Raw genomic sequence first — 9,062 nt, forward strand, 5'->3', positions numbered from 1 at the left:
CAGTTTTCAAACTGTTAAAAGGTAATTCTAAGCAGTAGCTAGTGAAGTTCTTTGTTATGAAAAAAACCCAAAACCTTGGCAATGTCTCTTAAAATTAAGATCGATAATAACTCACATTAGATGCAAGTCTGTACCGATTAAAATATTTAAAAGTTTCCTGGTTCTTAATCATTATGAATATTCTTTGCAATCTGAAGTTACCATATGTTTTAATTATGCGTGTTTAAAAACTATGACTCTACTTACAAAGCAAAAAGGAATTCTAGGAGGGGTGCAATAACATTAATTTAATTGCTAATGCAAATCAAACAACATCATGTTTCTCTAGCTTTCCCTGTAGATAAAATTGCATACAGTTGGTTGAAAACCTTACATTTTTCTGCATTGTGGATACATTGCCTCATGCAGTATCAGTAAATCTCTGTTTTATTTTGGACTTAAATAAAATTTGAAATATGACTTGCAGTTTTAGTCAGAATCCATTTCTTAGGCTTAAGTAAAGTATTTACTGAACATTAGAGAAGACAGAGCATTTATCAGAAACTTGAAATTCCTTCTTGTGGTACAAGCTCTAAGCCTGTTTCTGCAAGCATGTGAACACAGTGTATACCCTGAGTGCAGTCAGCGAAAGTGGTATATGCAGTGTTTTCGATGTCAAGCTTACCAGTAACTTCCCCCTAATTAAACCATTTCTTGATGCATCTGTAATCCATAGGTGTTCTGTGCATTACTCCTCATCAGGAATGTTGGGGGATGCATTCTGATTTTTAATGTTCAATGCTACAATGACCAAACTAAAATAATATTCATATGGTAATCTTTTTGAAAAAGTAGAATTGCATTACTGTATACAGTGGAAAGCTGTTTATTGTACCTCTGGGCTTATTCCTCTAAAAATCATAGCGTAAAAAATCTTTGTCAAGCCTGAACTGATGTATATAACTGAAATGAAATAATGTAAAGTTATATTTTCATGTTTTTATACTTAACAACATGATGGGAATACATAATGTATAAGTATTTCACTTACAGATACTATTGATTGGATAATACACATCTCAGTTAAAAAACAGTAATCATAGTTTAATATCCATGTAACAGTACATCAGTATATTGCTATATAAAGTATGTCTGTGTGCATTTAAGTGAAAAGTAGTCAAGAGTGATGAAAGCTGTCCAAGGGTTTTTTATTCATTTTATATGAAAACTGTTATGGAGCAACCAAAATGTTTATGAACTCAAACTTGTGTAAATTTCAAAATGTCCTTTACTGTAGCTTTTTGTTTACAGTACAGTATCTTATTTTCTGCTTTGTTAAATGAGTAACAGTACAAAGCTGGACATACACTTTCTAAGACATTAACGTTTCCGTTTTTTCATGTATACCTATATGACAGAAAATGCTTCTGATTTTATTTTTCAATCTAACACATGATGGCTTTTCTGGAGTGTTGTATAAACTTCAATCATACATAAAAAATCTTCTTAAAAAAGGCAAAAGATCTTTAATGTCTGTTTAGTATTATTGAAATCTGGTTTCTTATTTATTATAAATGTATTTCCTAAGATTTTACATAGAGCAAACCTGTTTGTCCCCATGGACATGAAATTTCCTTGAAGAGTTTTACAAGGAGAATATAAATCTTCCCCCAAATCGTCTTGTCACTCAAGGGTAGATTTACTGTAGTTTGCGTTATCGCTAAACGAAGTAATGTAACTTTCTTGCCAACGATATAATTGTATTTCTGGAATGTAACGTTCTTAATCATGGTTATAATAGCAGTGTGATAGGATGATAATGCTGGTAGGTTAAGTATATATTCAGTAACTCTACTTAAAAATTGCCAGCTTGAATCAGTAATTTTTTACTTCAACAGATTGTTGATGTGTCCAAAGCAGAGAAAGAACCTGAGAAATGGCAAGTCTTTTAGGTATATATTAGTAATGTTGCTATTAGAGATCTAGTGCAACAAAGAGTTTGCTGAAATAGCAAACAAATTGAATATGAAGCAGTTTGCAATGTGAAAAGTTCAACATTTTTATTTAAGTATGTTATGCATTTTAACAGAGTGTGTCTGGGGGTGTCAGCCTCCTCTTTGGCTGATAGATGTGGACAATACCTTTACACAAAGTACAGTGCACAAATAATTTTATTTTAAAATACAAAGACATGGTTTCAGCTATTGTTTGGTACAGTTAGTTATATGAATACAGTGGTCACCAGCAAAATAGAATCAATAGCAGCTGTTCTGCATGATATCCCTAGAGGCTACTCAGGCCTGTTTCGCAGTACCAAAGTTTATTGTTTATTAAATCTTTTTGTTTATCCTGTCATGAGATCACAGAATTTTGCTGTGAGAGACATATCGGGTCCAAATTATCTTAGGAATTCATATCATATCAAGCACCTAGAATAAAATTCAGGAAATTACTTAGCTGTGGACTTAACTTTCAACATTTTCCCTAATATCAGTTTTTGTAGATAATATACAGTGCTATATACCTGTGTGAGCTATAATAGTGTTAAGGAATTGTATACAGTAATGGCACTTACATGACAAGTTTCATTCATTCTATGCCTACTGTTGGTCTTTCTGAAATTTTTGCTCATACTACTCCTAATACTCAAAACATTTGGGCTATTTCAAATACATCAGTGGTAAAATTGCCCTAAAATTGTTCTTTTTTCTGTCTTGAATGCTCTCTGTCCTCTCTCCCCAAAGAAGTTTGATAAGCATGTCTATGTCTAATGTCTGGGGACCTATGGGAACTTGAAGCGATAACAAGTTCATAACGAAGTGTTGCAATTAATTCCTGTTGCATTTAGTACGTGTCAACTCCTTGTTGACAAAGTAACTAATATTTGTCACGCATCCTTTTTTTTTTTAGGGAGTTCCGTAAAGTAGCAAATACCACTTTGATGATCACAACTTCAGAGTTGTTTAGTGCTTTAACATAAAATTTATCCGATTGATATTCTTTGAAAAAAAGAAATTTTTAAAATAGGATTTTTGTAAATAAATGGCAAAAAAATAGAACACAGTAAGATACAGAAATTCTGAGAATTACAGATCTGACTCATCTGCAGCTTTTACATGTCCTGAGGCCTTCCCATAGGCCCTGACCTTATCGTCAAGGCACATTACGTCATGTGCTTGCTTGCTTTCCCTCTTGCACCACCACATGCGGTTAGTTCTAATACAGACTTTTTAGCTTGGTAGGCAGATAGGAAATATAATTACTGTAAATAATACTTACTATAATATTAAAAAAATTGATTTGGCAGTGCTTCATCATATTTATTATAACTTATTGCATATGACTCTGTATTAAAGAAGCAGTGATGATAAAGGTGGGAAAGATATCCCAGGTCATCTAGGCTAAAAACTTATTTCAAGTGGCATCATCCACCATACCGTTCTATCAGTCTCCTTTGTACATCTTTTATTGCTGACAAAAATGAAAATTTGCCTACCTCTGTAGACATCTCAGTACTGTACTTACCTCCATGGTAAGAAAATTCTTTGTAGGTAAAAGAAAAGCTTGCTCCCGCTTAATTCCACAAAGTTGCCCAGTGAATGACTTCGTCACATTCTTCCTCAGAATACACTTACAGCTGTCACTCAACAGGAAAGGACCATTAATACATGCTGTAGGCACAGAGAAAAAGACTGCATTTCACTTGCCATTATTTTTGATGAATGCTGACTTTTCAAGACTCACTTCTCTGTGTTAAAGCATTTACTCCTACTAGTCTTCCTACTGAAGACTATAATTTAAAAACACATACTGAAATTAAAAGAGGTTTTATTTATTTGCTTTAAAGATCCCAAACCTAATAATGAAAATGTATCTTACAGAATAGAAAAGGGCTACTACACGTTAGTGCCTAGACCAGCCCCTTGAAATTGTCTTCAATTAGTTCCTATCTGGAGGTGGGGGCAATGCTACAAAATAGGGGGTTCCGGCGGCTCCCATGAGCTGTGCAGGACCACGCTGCCTCCTTCGCGTCCTTCCGTGCACAGAGGCAAGCAGCTGGGCAAAGCTGAAACAGGAGTTGGAGAAGCAGTTTATGTCATTCTTCTGTACTCCCGCAGCCCTAAAAGGTGGAGAATCCAAAAGAGACACCAGAGTGGATTTATACCTATTTTCTAAGGACAAAAAATGTACTCATAATTTTGTTTCTTTTCAAAACTACACTAACAGTGGGTTTTTAAAATTATAATTCTCTGGTTTAGTTTATGGTAAACAAAGCTTCAAATTGGAAAATAAAATCTGTTTCCAGAGTCATTTACTGTCAGTAATGCATACAGGTACTAGCTTCTTAGAAGGGGACAGCCCAGAGTCCTTCTGGCATGTGCTTTACGGAAGCATCAAGAGCATCTTGTTAAAACTATACTTCGAGGCTTTTATATGACAACTTTTTACCCAATTTTCAAGTTGCTGTTGTTACTACCTGCCCTTCAGCACTTTATTTTTCAGCAGTTGTTTTCCTTATGAGTTTCATTATAAATCACAAATACATTTGGGGTTACTTCAGACTCCTAAATAGAGGAATATTCACAGAATATTCTCTTTTTGCATGTAGATATTTTTTTATACTGTCACAATGACTAAAGATACAGTTAACATGAAGTACATGATTTTTACTGAGGTGCTTGCTTTTATATTTGCTGTTGTTTTTAATAATACCGCGAAACTGTTGGAAGAATATTTACATAAATTTGGAACTAAGTGGCTTGGCAGCTAATACAAGTTACCTGTAGCTGGAATTTATCATTCCGTTTCAGCTACTACGTGTTGTTAAATACACAGATTTGCTGGTATATGAAAATGAAGATAGTGGGTGTTCCAGTATATATGTATATATACATACCCATACACAGATAAGGAAATGCAATAGTCAAACTAGTGCTGAGTTTGATAAGGCAGTACTCAAAAATGTTGATAACCACAGCAATAATTCAGAGTAGGGTCAGTAGCGAGACGAAGGTTCAGAAGCGAGTGCCTTACTACCCTTAGTTTGAATAAATATGGGATCTTACATTTCCATAGGACAGTATGATAGTCCTGTGGGATTCAATCAACAGTGAATCCCATAACTTCAAAATCTGGTGTAACTCCTGTGGTCGTCTTTGTTCTCACCAACAGGATTAAGTTCTACAGAACTTCTGGGAGAAGAACGAGGCTCTTCCACACTACCTTTGGCCTACACAAAAAGCTATTGTGTGTGTCATTGCCTCTCACTTCATCAGCAGGGATGACGGGTTTATGTATACGCATGTATATGCTTAATTTTTCAAATTGCAGTGTCTTACCTATTTAAAAAGCCACACAATTGATCTGGGAGGCTCAGGCTTAGTTACATCCAATACTACGAGAACAAGGACAAATAAAACATTACTCCTTGTAAGCTATTACTTGATTTTCTGAGCCAAAACCTCTATAAGAAGTTAATGCCTCCAGAACAAAACACTGGGCATTGACAGGGCTGGATGCTACACTACCTACTTTGAACTTTGTGCAATAATAGATACTCCTCTGGTGCTGTGGCAGAATTCTGTCCACATTTTGTATTATTTTTTTTTACTGGCATAGGCAAATGAGTAGTATAAGCTTGTAGGACATCCCTTTCACAGTGTAGGCTTGGCAGAGAATTTTCAGGCAATTTCTGTTCATTGGTTGTATCTGTGGCATTACCACGTTCTTTAAATCTGCAGCTTCTGAATATAAAAATAAAGCATGTGACAAACCATTTTTATAAAGCTATTATCTTCAGTGAGAGCAGGACTTTACTCAACATGTTTTCGTCATCCGGATGGCTACACTTACCTAAAGTACTCATTTTTCACAGGAATAGTTTTCATTCTTTTTCACTGTACGCCCTTGCTTATTCTAGGGGACCTAAAAATATATAAAGATTTTTTTTAGCATTACAGATCCACAGTTAGATGTGGAAGATGTTAATCAGTTCTGCATAGTCCACCTCTAAGTTGCTTTCTACAGGAGACCTGTGTTGTTTTATGCTTGTAATTTACTTGTTGGTCTGTTATCATCGGGAGAGATTTTAGCACGTTGAGGAAAACAAGTAACATCGCACACCCTGCTTGCTGACTGTTGCCCGAGTCACGCAAAGTCATTCAGCTGATGAGTATGTCCAGTGACTCACACCTCTTACAGAATCTGAGAGTGAGGTAACACGCGTCGGTTGGATGCTGCCTCCCCGACGTCCGGGGAAGCTGGGGTGTCAGGACCAAGTCGGAACCTCCAAGTTGTCTGTGTGCAGGCACGCGGTGATCAGCCCGGCGATCGCCGCGCTTGCGCTCATGCTAGCGAGACCGCATTGTTAGCACGGGCCAGATGCAAAAACTATTTCTCCACTCTGAATGTGATGCCGAGGGGGAGAGCTGTCCCCTTCTTGCCCTGTCCACGCTTTCTGAAGTTTTTTTCATTCCTTGAACTATAGCCATCCCTATTTGGCAAACTCAGAATGTTACTTTTGAAGATTTGCTTTAATATAAAATAATCACACATTTTCTCAGCATAGAGGAAACTCAGCATTTACCCTCACTCCAGAAAACTAAACACAGCCATCTTGGCTGGCTGAGCAATTTTATGGAGATTTTTCTCACAGGGCCAAAAAAGGCCCTACTTTATGAATTATGATGTTGTATATTGTCATAAAATGTGTAAGCTTCTCAGTAGACAGGACCATGAGAATGTAGGTGTCACTTTTTTGGTAAGATGCTAGCTAAGATTATACTATGCAGACAGCCTTTCTTTATGCGTGTTGTAGTATGCTATGTAAATCAGAGGATTGTTGGCTTGCTGAGTGATTTTTCTAGACCTCTCTAATAATAGATATAAAAATAATAGTTATGGATTTTTTAAAATTTTTTTAAAATGTATCCTTTCATCACTTACACAAACCTAAATTAGCAGCAGTACAAGTAATTGAAATGTGAAGCAAAACTGCTCAATGTGACATCATCTGATCTATGCTGTTTTCTTTTTTTCTTTCTTTTTTAAATACCTTTTTTAGGAAAAAAAGGTCTCACTAGAAACAATAGGCAACAAAAGAGTGGGTAAGAGAATGCAAACCAAACCTCATTGTGATATAGGACGGGCTTTTGAAACCAGGACTTGAAACTATGATATTGCTTGGTAAATAAAGTAGAACTTAAGTTCTCATGTAAGTTAGAAGAGGTTCAGTAGTTTTTTGTGGTGTAGCTGAGTCATAGAAATGTGTCATAATGAGTGTGGACACTGAATATAGCCTTTGGCATGTAACACTTAGACCTACCCGGCTTCCAGGTATTAGCTATTTTAGGCTACTTTGTGAAAATGTTACGGGCCAGACTTACTACTTAGCTAAATCCAAGTCCCATTTTGGCTGCCTGCATCAAATCAGTTTCAAATCTGGAGATAAACTAGACCATTTTCTTTCCAAATGAGGAGTTTATGTTTCTTTCCAATGGCTTGTTTTGTATTTTAAAGTCAAAATTTCAACAGCTAACCAGAATAATTATTTTTCTTTACTCTCCTTGCTGGCAATACTCTTCAGGGTTTGTTGGGGGTTTTTTTAGCTTTTAACTGAAATTGGTAAAAAGTGTTTACTGAGGGGAAATGTGGATTATCAGTCAAGCCAGTATATTTTTTAAGACGCTGGCTATTTCCTACTGAAAATATATCATACTTCATGCTGTAGCATATAAGAAAGATATGAGGAACTGTTGCAAGAAGATTTAGGTGAGATTTTGTTTGGCTCATTTTTCAAAAAAAACTTTCTTTATACTTGTTTTCATTCCACTACAACTTTTTGTAAAAAAAAATAAAAAACATCTTTTCTGTAATAATCCTCTGCTATTACATGCTCGATGACATCGGTTGACATCAGTGAAACCACCTGGATGCCTTGGAAAATGTTCCCATGTTCGTGTAGATAGATGGTAGAACTGCCCAAAGTAATAATAGATGTTTTCTGCCTGATTTCATTTCCATGTGGATGTGCTTGTTCACTTGTTTTGTACATTTTTGGTTTTGGTGCAGCTACAGACAGATCAGTTGGGAAAAATGTAAACACCTTATTTCTTAAAAGAGAGATGCAGAATATGACAGAATGCTTGTGAAGAGTCTCTGCAGAAAAGTGGTTGAAAAAAAACGCCTTTTAAAAAATTCACTTGCCTTTGAGTTTCCCTTAATGAGAGGGGAAACTAAGTGGCTTCTATGTCCTGCAGTTGTCTTCCCCTGAGTAGAAAACCCTGTTCTAAAGGTCAAAAGTATGTACGGAGGAGATATTTTTTCAAAATCAGCCCTAATTGACTGAATTCTATATGAAGATGTAAGTATTGGTATTGAGCATGTGATGAAATGCACAGAGGAAATTTCTTTAAAAAGTAGATTAGCATGATATTTTTTTCCCTTTCAATTACATCTTCAAACCTAGCACTATCAGGATCAGTACAAAATGCACGTGAATTAATGCTCCATGTCGTCCTACTGCAGAATTCTATCACCATAGCGTGCCATTTACAATTTCTAGTATGAGCAGATCTTCTACAGCAGATGTCCTCATCCAAGTCATCACCTTACAGAGCTTAGCTCATGTTTTGTTTCAGGTTCTAAAGAATTAATCATGTGTGTGAGCCCTAGCATCAGAGTGCCTGCAGAAAATTGATCTTGGTAATAGACTTCTTTTCGGCACAAGGAAGCGTCACCGAATCATTTAGGATCCTTTCCCTAGCTGGTCATTAGAAACAGGATAGTGTTGTTACTTGATTTTAATGTGATTTTTCATCCATTATTGTCTTTGTGTCTGAAACATCTTGCACACTGTTCTTCTCCCTTTCAGGAACAGAAAGGTGATGCACGAGACATCACAGGTATATTTCTGAAACCCTCTGCAGATACTGTCGTTTGTATGTATAGGTGCTTGGCTGTTTCTTTTCCTAATTCCTCTGAGATCTTTATGGCCGATAAGATTTAAATCTTCCAGACTTTGTATGTCTTTTTGTTGGAAAACTGTTCTGTAACCTGTTAACATTCCCTTGGTAGCCATTAGC

This window comes from Phaethon aethereus (genome assembly GCF_964289735.1).
Source record: "Phaethon aethereus genome assembly, chromosome: 4".
NCBI classification, from domain to species: domain Eukaryota; kingdom Metazoa; phylum Chordata; class Aves; order Phaethontiformes; family Phaethontidae; genus Phaethon; species Phaethon aethereus.